We start from the raw sequence: 13,426 nt of genomic DNA, 5'->3' as shown, positions 1-13,426 counted from the left end.
TGGAGGAAAACTTCCAGTTCTTCCCCACTTAGGATAATGTTAGCTGTGCATATTTCCCTTAAGGCCCTTATTATGTTTGCTGCATCCCAAAGATTTTGGACCATTATGTTTTGATGTTCATTTGTTTCTATGTACCATTACAATTTTTTCTTTGATTTTCTGGTGGACATGTTAGGAGCATGTTATTTAACCATGTATTTCCAGAGTTTTTCTTCTGGTTGACTTCAGTTTCATAGCTGTTGTGACCAGAAAATGTACACGGTATGACTTTGATCTTGTTGAATTTGTTGAGGCCTCTTTTGTGGCCTAAAATGTGATCTGTCTGGAGAACGTCCCGTGTGCACTTGACAAGGATGTGTTTTCTGCTGTTTTAGGATGGAACGGTCTGAATGTATCTATTAAGTCCATCCGATCCATTGAAAGCCATTGTTTCCTTAACCTCCTGTTTAGATTATCTGTCCATTGATACAAGTGTGGATGTAAAGTCTGCTACTATTATTGTATTATTATTGAATAATTCCTTGATGTCTGCTATTAAGTGTTGAATGAATTTGGGTGCTACCATGTTGGGTGCAGAAATATTTATGAAGGTTATATCTTCTTGTTGGATTATTCCCTTTATTATTATGTGATACCCTTCTTCATCTCTTGTTACAGTCTTTGTTTTAAAGTGTATTTTGTCCAATGCAAGTATTGTTGATGGGAATGCAAACTAGTGCAGCCACTCTGGGAAACAGTATGGAGGTTCGTGAAAAAGTTAAACTAGAACTACCCTGTAATCCAGCACTTACAGTACTAGGTATTTATTTACAAACAAAAATAATGATTCAAAGGGCACATGCACCATGATGTTTATAGCAGCATTATCAACAGTAGCCAAATTATGGAAATAGTCCAAATGCCTATCGACTGATGAATGGATAAAGAAATTGTGATAATGTAATATATAAAATGATTACATAATATATATATATATAACAGAATAGAATAGAATATATATTACATAATGGAATACTTCTCAGCTATCAAAAATAATGAAATCTTGCCATTTGCAACAACGACAACATGGAAAGAGGTAGAATGTATTATGCTAAGTGAAATAAGTCAGAGAAAGACAAATACCATATGATTTCACTCATATGTGTAATTTAAGAAACAAAATAGTTGAATATATTCAACTGGTGGAGGTGGGGAGAAGTGAGAAGAAAATAAACCATAAGAGACTTTTAACTATAGGGAACATACTGAGGGTGGCTGGACAGGAAGTGAGTAGGGAGTGGGTAGATGATTGGCAGTAAGGAGGGCGCTTGTGTTTAGCGCTAGGTGTTATATATAAGTGATGAAACATGAAATCCTATTCCTGAATCCAACGTGATACTGTATATTAACTAACTAGACTTTAAATTAAAACTTGAAACTAGCTAGCTAAATAAATAATATATAAATTCCAAGCTAGCCCATTTTACTTACTTTTCCTTTAATAGGCATTGTGCTTTGCAGGGATGTGTACTTGGGAAACGTGGGTGTGCAGTCATTCATTGACACATGTGTGCTCCACTTGGTGTTGGATATGAGGTGATATCCTCCAAGGGTCATGTCTTCCATTGTTGTGCTATTACATTTATGCTTAGTGTATGTTTTGTTTAATGTATACCTAATGTTTAAATGTTAGAGTCAAAATAGTAAGAGCCCTATGTGATTTTTCTTTTCTGTATTTTCTTCTCCCTGTAAGATTTTGAACAATACTGATCAGATTGAAAAAATATTTGCAAAGAGCCCTCACCAGCCTTGATTGATGTGTGGGGGGTGAAGCATCAAGCTTTACTCATTCTCCTTGAAGACTGATGCACAGAAATTTTGGAGAAGGTAGTTTGCTGCAAGAAAATGCAGGGAAGTGAACATTTATGTAAAGAAGAAAAGAACCATATTTTGAAGAATGTCAAGAGAAGTGACAAATGATGCTAGAAACACATCTAGAAAAAAATCACAAAGGAGGTGTCTGCATGTTCTGATCATTCTCACCCACGACTGACACTTATTCTAAAGCAACAGATGAGCTGTCAGCATCCACTTTCACTCAGCCACATACTTCTGCTCCTCAGAAGAAGACAAACTGGGAGTTTCAAACAAAGAAAGTAGAAATACTTGATGAACTTTCTGGTGAAAATCTTTTACTGGAAAATTTAATGTGTAAGGATTTTTGAGAGCAAGGAGAATTCATCCAACAATTGATCTGACCCTCTCTCTTTCTCTACCTGAGACCTCCCCGTGCACCCCAGGTATGCTGTGTATTTTCCAGGCCTTGTAATAACAAACTTCTGTTTTACAATTTGCTGACAGGCATCTTGCAATCATAATAAGATTCATACAGGTCAGTCCAATTGTAACATTGGTTTGGAAAGGGGAGATGTCTGTGGGAAGTTCATCAGCGTTCAGGTGAGTGCCCCCAGATGTTTGAAGCTGATAGCATTACTCTGACAGCCTGAGATCTGCACAAAACAGGAAGTGTATGGGCTTCTCATTCCCCCACTTGGGGGAAATGCCCACCGTGTTGTCAGTAAGACAGAATGAATCACTGCTTGTGGTTTTCACAAGTAAGTGTGCAAAAGTATTAACTTGGGGGATTTGCCAGAAAGAGGTTTGCCAAGAGATGCCGGTTTGATTTAAAGTGGAGCCCAGGGCATATGCATTTTTAACAGATGGTTCAAGCGATTCTCATGGAAGGATCCTGGGAAAACACATTAGCCCTGCAGATGCCTCCTCTGTTCCTTCTATGTCAACATTTGGTGGCAATTTTGCCAACCAAGACTTCCTCATGCGCTGAGACCTACAGTTTGCTATGAAGATTCTTTGAAGTTGATAGCTTAGCTGATATTTAGAGGTGGGGTTTTTGTTTATGTTTTTCATTTTTGTTTGTTTTAGTATCTAGTTTCCATTACTTTAAAGGAATAGAAGTCATGTCCTCAAACAGTAGATCAAGACCCACAGTTAGAACCTTCTCAGGAGGCTTGTGAGCCCCCTTCCTCTACCACACAGTTTTCCTTATGGAACAGGGATTACCAGGCACAGAGGAGAGCAGCAGTAGCGGAACCATCTCCTCCTCTTAGGGACTTCTAGAGGAACATTCCTCAAGATCTGAAAACTCTAGGAAGACAGAAACAAAATGCTCACTGAAGTCCTAGAGCCCTTAGGTTAGCATGTTTGTAACAACATGCTGCAAGCTTCAGACTAAAATCAGCACTGATGCTTTAGTATTTTTTTACACTTATTGGCACTAATTAGAATAGGACTTATTATATCATCACATGGTATTGACTTAAATACCCTAAATTATTCAGAATTAATATTCTATTAGTAGGCAAACAATTCTGGAGCTGTAAAAATTCTTGGCATTGAGGAAATTTGGTGGGGGGATGTCTGCTGGCAAATTTATCTGGGCACTTCCTCTAACTATTAGAAGTGGAGGAAAAATAGGTCTTTTGTCTTCTCCATGACTTGCTTTGTTAATATTCCTTCTTTTTTTTTTTGATGAGAAAGACTAAAATGTGTGCAAAAGAGAAGTAATTGGACTATAATTTTGGGTGGTAAAAACATTTTGGATTTGCCCTTGGGCCACATGGAACAGCAACAATACTCAGCAATTATTTTGCTTTCCCACGGTTCTGTGCTCCAGCCATCCCCAGGCAATGTGCAGAATGGGGACGATTCATGTACTCAGGCTTTGTCAGGACTCTGACCCAGAGGTCTGTATCTGTAGAATGTGGAGAATTGTGTACTTGACTTTTAGTCTTGTGATGAGGTTGGATATAATCCATGTAAGTGGAATATTTGGAAGATAGTAAATACTCAGTAAACATAAACTTTTGTAATTATCATCCTACCTTCATTAGTATTTAGGTTGTGGATAAAAGAATAATGAGGAGCTATTTGTTGTAGGGTGAGAGAAAATGATACAACCACTGACCAAATGGGCTGTGAAAGGTTTATAAATTGTATTATGTGATATGGGTGGACAAGCTGGTGGGGCTGTACCTCCAGAAATTAACCTTGGCTGCTTACAACTAAGGTCTATGCCTCCTCCTTGTGGCTATTTCCAGGATGAGGGAAATTTCTCATTTCCCAATTCATCCTACAATGAACTAAGAGAAAATTCTTGCATACTATGGACTTGATAAAATGTAGGCAAAATTGTGTTAATCATATTCAGGTTAGCTAAATGAACAAAATCATGATTGAAATTCAAATTATCTAGAAAGTTCACAGGTTTTCAAGTTAGATAGCCAATTGGCAAAGAATTTAAAAGAGAGATAGAAGAGAGCACCTTGGTGGCTCAGTTGGTTAAGCATCTGCCTTTGGTGGGGATTGATCCCCACATTGGGCTCCCAGCTCAGTGGGAGCCTGCTGCTTCTTCTCCCTCCACCACTCCCCCCACCCCAGCTCATGCTTTCTCTCTCTCTCAAATCAATCTCCAATCAACCTTAAAAAAGAAAGAGAGATAGAAGTATTGGATTGGTTTTGGAGTGGATTCTTTCCTAATTTCACAGAACAGGGCTAGGAAAGGAAAACAGTAGACTCTTCGACCAAGTTTGGATTCAAGGAGCTGTGTAACAACACGGTAATTATCAAGAATGCATGAGTAGGGGTCAAAGGATCTAAATACCAGGCCAACACTTTTTTAAATAAAAAGTTTGAGATAGATTTACTTTGTCTTTTGCCATTAATAAATATATTTTAAAACATGTATTAACTTCACAGAAAGCAACCTGAAAGAAAGATATTAATAATGTCAAAGTACTAATAATCATTCCTAGATCATGGTGTCATTAAAATTTTGGTTTCTGTGGTTGCATTGAATTCTCAAAAATGATACACAAGTCTAGTCCTTAAGGAAAGAATCACCAAAAAAACCAGATTCTCAGAAGTAGTATATATTTCGGTATTTGCTCTTGTTTTGAACTCCTTTGACCAATAATCAAACTCAATGAAGCAAACAGATGAAATATCTTGAAGACGCTTTTGTTGTAGAAACCTTGAAGGTTATCTTATTCTTTTCTTTCCATTCCTTTTCTTTTTTTCTCTCTCTCTCTCTCCCTCCCTCTATCCCTCTCTTTTTTAGTGGGTTGTTGAGGGGGCAATTCATGAATGGTTCAGTTATATTATAGATTAAAACAGGCTTCTGTGTCTACCTAGGAATTGATGATCTATATATTATTTTTTAAAGATTTTACTTATTTATTCATGAGAGACACAGAGAGACACATAGGCAGAGAAAAGCAGGCTCCACGTGGGAAGCCTGATGTGGGACTTGATCCCAGGACCCCAGGGTCACAACCTGAACCAAAGACAGCAGCTCAACCACTGAGCCACCCAGGTGCCCAGATATGTTATTTTTTAACATGGAAATGAATTCTGACATAAAGAAAAATGTTTGATCTTCAACTGATTTTAATATTGGGACCACATTCAAAAGTTTCAAAGTTCAGTCTCAGAAGAACAATTAACTATCTGAAAATATTTAAACCAAGTTCTCAACTATTAATGACCCTCTCCTGCGATTCTTATTTGGCTAAACCTCCCCACGTGATATGTGAGATGTGGAGTGAGAAATGACTATCTCTTTGGGATTTCTGAGACATGTAGGAGTCTTATATTCTTGCAGTCACAAATTCCCTGTTTCTGTTGGACCCACACAATCTCACTCAGGTCTAAGCAGCTGCATCCAAATCACATGCAGGCTGTAGGACTTTTGTTTGAAGTATTCCAAATGGCAAACCCCCAGGGCATTCGTGAGTTGCAAACTTTGTGGAGTGGTCAAATGAATGATGGTGGTGGGTTGTTACTTCATGCCACCAGAGAACAAACATGTATACTGATAGAAATTGTTTTTTTGTCAAGTGTTCAGCTGTCTTTTTGCACCGGGAATTTGACAGATGTTATTTCTCCACATGTGTCCAGGCTTCATTTCTCTCTTCGCCCTCTCTGCCCACATTTATATTCTCCTTCAACCTCCAATTGCCTTCCACTTCTCTTGAGGAACAGCTTATCTTTCTATTTTCTGACACTAAACTCTATGCAATGGAGGCCTTATTTCTCACAAATAATATAGCTTCTTAAGATACTTTTGCCTAATTAAAGGTCATCTACTCTATAACCAAATCCTTAAATGTCAAAGAAATGGTTGGTAGTGATACTAAATAATGCTCCCCTACCCCCATTCTGATGAGAGGGCAAAAGGCAAGCTGAGGGCCAAATGTGAGCTGCTGCCTCCCCAAATTACCACATTCTCCACAGGTGGGTTATGTATAACATTCTCACCCCACCCCCCAGGATGGATTATGTATAACACGTTGATTGCCTAAGAACAAAAACAGCGGGGAGAAACAAATGGTCCAGTGATAAAGATCACAGTCATGCAGAACATAAAACTCTTCTACAGTTTATAAATGTCTTAATGATTTACAAGCAAAAGACAATCTTAATAATAGTGAGACCTTCAGCAGCTTATAGACTCGATTTCTTGGAGCCCTAGCATCACCTTCGCCTCTATAGTATAGAAAACACTATATAATCAATTACTCCTCACAATCACAATGCAACTCTCTCTGCCACAGGTCCTGTCCCCATGCTATAAAACAAGACAAAACAAAACAAAACAAACAAAACAAAAACAAACAAAAAAATTTTTTTTGCCTTGTAAAACATCTCACAAATTCTTTCTTGGCCATTGCACCTGGCGAACCTGCATCAGTCTGTTATTTGTGAATAGAAAATATCATTGAACATGAAGCTTTGTCATTTTCCTATCAAAATTTGAGTTATCATTTCAAGAACTGTGGACTGAAACAGCACTGGGATTAGTTTTGCTGGGGTGCATGGTTTGTAGGTTGCATTAATGGAATTTCTCATACCAGGAATTTTCATATGCTTCAGCTGCCACTTGGAAGAAAAGATCTTCAGCACACACTTTTTGAGGAGGAGGTGCTGGCTTACAGGCACTATCTCCTATGTATTTCGAGGTTGTGAGTTGTGTCAGAACTCAGAAATGATTGGCTCTGCGTCCTTGGTGAGAGTAAGCCTGTTACTCTTTAATCAGAACCAGCAGATCTACAGTTTAAGACAAATTATTTACTAATGCATTTGACTTGAAGGTGAACATGAACATTAGCCATCTTAATTTTTCCCTCTAACCAAACAGGACTGTGCCAAATTAAAAGATTTGATGAGGGTGACTCACCAAATGACTACATATAAAATGACTACAATTTATACTTTGAAGTTAAAATGTGTAAAACTCTGGAAAATCATAATTGGAAGATCAACTTCCCATGTAACAGCATGAGACCTTCTTGCCTGCTCTTCAGTGAAACTGGTAAACAATTTTAAAAATTCAAAGGCCTCTGGGGATGGTCCTAAGACCAAAAACAACTGAAGAAACATTCATCCAAGAAGATCTATGAAAATATAGTGACAAAAAGGAGGTGGGTCGGAGCAAAGCTATTAATGGGCTAAGAGGATGATTGGAGATGGCAAAGTCATAATTATAACAGTATATTATTGGACTTGTAACATTAATAGATAGGTTATAATGAATAATTAAAGAATATAGTTAGTAAGTACACTATTGCAATAAGATGACACAAAGGGGGAAAAGGGACTAGAACTGTATAGGAGGAACAGTGTGGTTCTGGCACAAGGATAGACATATAAATCATTTAATTGAGTTGAGAGTCCAGAGATAAACTCATCCATCTCTTGGTTAACTTCTGAAATGGGCACCAAAGTCATCCAATGGTGAATGGATAGTCTCTTCCACAAATGGTGCCAGGACAAGCGCATATCCACATGCAAAAAATGAAGTTGGACTCTTAACTCCCACCGTATACAAAAATTAACTCAAAATGGATCAAAGATTAATATTGAGAGCTGAAACTATAAAACGCTTGGAAGTAAACATGGAGGAAAATCTTCATGACCTTGGATTTGGCAAGGGCTTCATAGATATGGCACCAAAAGCACAAGCAACTACAGTAACAATAGACAAATTAAATTTGATTGAAATTAAAAACTCTTGTGCTTTAAGGGCCACCAACAATAGGGTGAAAAGACAACCCACAGAATCAGAGAAAATACTTGCAAATCATATACCTGATAAGCATGTACTGTCTGTCCAAAATACATAGAGAACTCTTACAATTCAATAACAAGAAGACAATTCAATTAAAAATTGGGCAAAGAATTTGAATAGACATTTCTCCAAAGAAGATATACACATGGCCAATGAGTGCACAAAAGGGTGCTTGATATCACTAATCACCAGGGAAATGCAAGACAAAACCGTGTGAGATACTATGGCATACACACTAGGGTAACTACAAAGGGTCAGAAAACAATTGTTAACCAGGATGTGGAAAAATCAGAATACGCATAGATCTTGGATACTAGCCCTTTATTTGATATGTCATTTGCAAATATCTTCTCTCATTCTGTAGGGTGTCTTGTAGTTTTTTCGAGTGTTTCTTTTGCTGTGCAGAAGGCTTTTATCCTGATTAAGTCCCAGTAGTTCATTTTTGCTTTTGTTTCCCTTGCCTTCATAGATTCTTGCAAGAATTTTCTGTGGCCAAGTTCAAAAAGGGTGTTGCCTGTGTTCTCCTCTAGGATTTTGATGGAATCTTGTCTCACATTTAGATCTTTCATCCATTTTGAGTTTATCTTTGTGTCTGGTGTAAGAGAGTGGTATAGTTTCACTCTTCTGCACGTGGCTGTCCAATTTTCCCAGCACCATTTATTGAAGGGACTGTCCTTTTTCCAGTGGATAGTCTTTCCTGCTTTGTCGAATATTAGTTGACCATAGAGTTGAGGGCTCCCTTCTGGATTCTCTATATGTTCCATTGATCTATGTGTCTCTTTTTGTGCCAAAACCACACTGTCTTGATGATCACAGCTTTGTAGTACAACATGAAATCCGGCATTGTGTTATCCCCGGCTCTGGTTTTCTTTTTCAATATTCTCCTGGCTATTCAGGGTCTTTTCTGATTCCACACAAATCTTAAGATTATTTGTTCCAACTCTGTGAAGAAAGTCAACACCCAAGAAACAATCAATTAAACTCAACACCCAAGAAACAAACAATCCAATCATAAAATGGGCAGAAGACACAAACAGAAAATTCACAGAGGAAGGCATACACATGGCCAACAAGCACATGAGAAAATGCTCTGCATCACTTGCCATCAGGGAAATACAAATCAAAACGACAATGTGATACCATCTCACCAGTGAGAGTGATGAAAATTAACAAAACAGGAAACATCAAATGTTGGAAAGAATGTGAGAAGTGAGAACCCTCTTGCACTGTTGGTGGGAATGTGAACGGGTGCAGCCACTCTGGAAAACTGTGTGGAGGTTTCTCAAAGAGTTAAAAATAGAGCTCCCTTTGATCCAGCAATTGCACTGCTGGGGATTTACCCCAAAGACACAGATGCAGTGAAACGCCAGGACACCTGTACCCCAATGTTCACAGCAGCAATGTCCACAATAGCCCAACTGTGGAAGGAGCCTCAGTGTCCATCGACAGATGATGGATAAAGAAGATGTGGTCTATGTGTACAGTGGGATATTCCTCAGCCATCAGAAATGGCGAATACCCACCATGTGCTTCGTCATGAATGGAACTGGAGGGTATTATGCTGAGTGAAGTAAGTCAATCGGAGAAGGACCATCATCCTATGGTCTCACTCATTTGGGGAATATAAGAAATAGTGATAGGGATCATAGGGGAAATAGAGAAAATGAGTAGGAAAAATCAGAGAGGGAGACAGAACATGAGAGACTCCTACCTCTGGGAAACGTACAAGGGGTAGTGGAAGGGGAGGTAGGCAGGGGGATGGGGTGACTGGGTGACGGGCACTGAGGGGGGCACTTGGCGGGATCAGCACTGGGTGTTATAGTATATGGTGGCAAATCGAATTTCAATTAAAAATAAATAAATAAATAAATAAATAAATAAATAAATCTAAAAAAAGAATTCTCATATACTGCCAATGGGAATGTAAAATGGTACAGCTGTTTTGGAACACAGTCCACCAGTTCCTCAAATGATTAAACATAAGTTACCATATACCCATCAGTTCCACTCCTGAGTACATGCCTGAGAATTATGAAAACATATGTCCATACAAAAACTCATAATGAATTTTTATAGTACTGTTATCCAGAATAGCTCAAAGGGTAGAATCAACCCAAATGCTCATCAGTAGTTGAATAGAAAACGAAATGTGGTACCTCCACGCAAAGAAATATCATTCGGCAATGCAAAGGAATGAAGTGCTAATGAATGCAAAAGGATGGATGAAACTTGAAAATACACAGAGAGAAAGAAGCCAATCACAACAGACTACATGTTATGTGGTTTCATTCACATGAAAGTCCAGAGCAGGGAAATCTACAGAGACCAACTGAGTTAGTGGTTGCTACAGGCTGCAGAGCATGGGAGGGTAATTGCTGAAGGGCAGGGGATTTGAGATGACGAAAATGTTCTAATATTGTGGTGATAGTTTCAGATCTCTGTGAATACACTAAAAAAAAACCATTAAATTGTACAATTTAGATTGTACACTTTAAATGGATGAATTGTATGGTATATAAATTATATCCCAATAAAGCTATTTGTAAAAAGATCATTAGTGTAAAATCAATCCCAGATATTTTTATATTTCTATTCTTTTTTATGCTCCTTTTTATAAAATTATGTGTATTTATTCATGAGAGAGAGGCAGAGACACAGGCAGAGGGAGAAGCAGGCTCCCTGCAGGGACCCCAATGGGGACTCAACCCCAAGACCTCGGGATCATGACCAGAACTAAAGGCAGATGCTCAACCACTGAGCCACCCTAGTGTTTGTTTTATGTTGATGAAATCCCAGTGGTTAATTTTTGCTTCGGTTTCCCTTGCCTCGGGAGATGTGTCAGATGTTACGGGCCACCGGGGTGGCTCAGTTGGTTAATCGTCTCCCTTCGGTTCAGGCCATGATCTCAGGTTCCTGGGATTGAGCCCTGCATCTGGGACCCTGCTCAGTGGGGAGTCAGTCTCTCCTTCTCCCTCTCTGTCCCTGCTTCTGCACTCTCTCTCATAAATAAATAAATAAATAAATAAATAAATAAATAAATAAATAAATAAAATCTTAAAAAAAAATAGAAGTTGCTATGGCCAATGTCAAGGAATTTGCTGCCTGTGTTTTATTCTAGGATTTTTATGGTTTTAGATCTTGAATCCATTCTGAACTTATTTTTGTGCATGGTGTAAGAAAGTGGCCAGTTTCATTCTTTTGCATGTCTCTGTCCAGTTTTCCCAACACCATTTGTCACAAAAGACAGTCTTTTTTCCATTGCAAACTGGAATGTTTTGTCAAAGATTAATTGATCATACAGTTGTGGGTTCCTTTCTGGATTTTCTTTCTATTGATCTATGTATCTATTTTTGTACCAGTACCATACTGTTTTGATCACTACAGCTTTGTATTATATAACTTGAAGTCTGGAATTGTGACGCCTCCAGCTTTTTTTTTTCTTTTTTTTATTATTTTTTATTTTATTATTATTTTTACTTAAACACAATTTGTCAACATACAGTATAACACTGAGTGCCCTCCTCAATGCCCGTCACCCAGTCACCCCATCCCCCTGCCCGCCACCCCTTCTACAACCTTTTCTTTGTTTCCCAGAGTTAGGAGTCTCTCATGGTTTGTCTCCCTCTATAATTTTTCCCCACTCAGTTCCCCCCCTTTCCCTTGTGATCCCTTTCACTATTCGAGGTCTTTGTACTTCCATATGGTCATTTTATGATCATTAGTTCCAGCTCTGTGAAAAATGCTGGTGGCATTTTGACAGGGATTGCTTTGTATAGTATAGAATTTTTAACAATATTTGCCCTTGCAACTCAAGAGCATGGAATGCCTTTCCACTTCATTGTGTGCTCTTCACTTTGTTTCACCAGTGTTTTACAGTGTTCAGAGTACAGATCTTTCACCTCTTTGGTTAGGTGTATTCTTAGGATCTTATTGTTTTTGGTGCAATTGTAAATGGGGTTGAGTCTTTAATTTCTCTTTCTGTTGCTTCATTACTGATGTACGTAAATGCAACAGATTTCTTTATGTTGACTTTGTACCCTGTATCTTTACTGAACTTGTGTAGCAGTTCTAGCAGTTTTTCGGTGGGACCTTTAGGAATTTCTATATAGAGTATCATGTCATCTGCAAATAGTGAAAATTTGACTTCTTCCTTGCCAACGTGGATGCCTTTTGTTTCCTTTCGTTGTCTGATTACTGAGGCTGAGACTTCCAGTACTCTGTTGAATGTAGGTGGTGAGAGTGGACATCCCTGTCGTGTTCCTGACCTTAGGGGAAAAACTCTCAGTTTTTACCCAAGGAAGGTGATATTAGTTGTGGGTTTTTCATTGACAGCCTTTATTGCATTGAGATTTGTTTCCTCTAAACCTACTTTGTTGAAGGTTTTTTTTTTTTTATCTTGAATGGATGTTGTACTTAGTCAAATGCTGTTTCTGCACCTATTGAAAGGACCATATGGTTCTTATTGTTTCTCTTATTCATGTGATGTATCACATTGATTCATTTGTGAATACTGACTGCCCCCCTACAACACTGGAATTAATCCCAGTTCATTATGGTGAATGATTTTGTTGATATATTGTTGGATTCAGTTTACTACAGTTTTATTGAGAATTTTTTGCATCTGTGTTCATAAGGGATATTGGTCTGTAGTTCTGTGTTTTTAGTTGTATTTTATCTGGTTTTGGTATCAGAGTAATGCTGACCTCATGGAATGAATTTGGAAGTTTTCTTTCCATTTCCATCTTTTGGAATAGTATAAGGAAAATAGGTACTAACTCTTCTTTAGATTTGGCAGAAATCTCTTATAAAGTCATCAGGTCCCGGACTTCTGTTTGTTGGGAGGTTTGTGTTGTTGTTGTTTTGTTTTGTCCTTTTTACTAATTCAATTTCTAGGCTGGCTATTGGTTCACTCAAGTTTTCCATTTCTTCCTATTTCAGTTTTGGTAGTTTTATGTTTCTAGGAATTTCTCCATTTCTTCTAGGTTTTTTCAATTTGTTGGCATATAGTTATTCACAATATTCTCTTATAATTGTTTATATCTCTGTGGCATTGATTGTTATATTTCCCCTCTCATTTGTCATGTTATTTGTTTGAGTCCTTTCTCTTTTTTTTTTTTTTGATGAGTCTGGCTTAAGGTTTATTAATTTTTTCAAAGAACAAGTTCCTAGTTTCACTGATCTGTCCTACTTTATTTTTAGTTTCTGTGTCACTTATTTTTGCTCTATCTTTATTATTTCCTTCCTTCTGCTGGCTTTAGGCTTCATTTGTTTTTTTCTTTCTAGCTCCTTTAGGTGTAAGAT

The sequence above is a fragment of the Nyctereutes procyonoides genome, unplaced genomic scaffold, assembly GCF_905146905.1.
Source record: "Nyctereutes procyonoides isolate TBG_1078 unplaced genomic scaffold, NYPRO_anot_genome, whole genome shotgun sequence".
Taxonomy (NCBI): domain Eukaryota; kingdom Metazoa; phylum Chordata; class Mammalia; order Carnivora; family Canidae; genus Nyctereutes; species Nyctereutes procyonoides.
Note: the sequence above shows the minus strand (reverse complement) of the source record.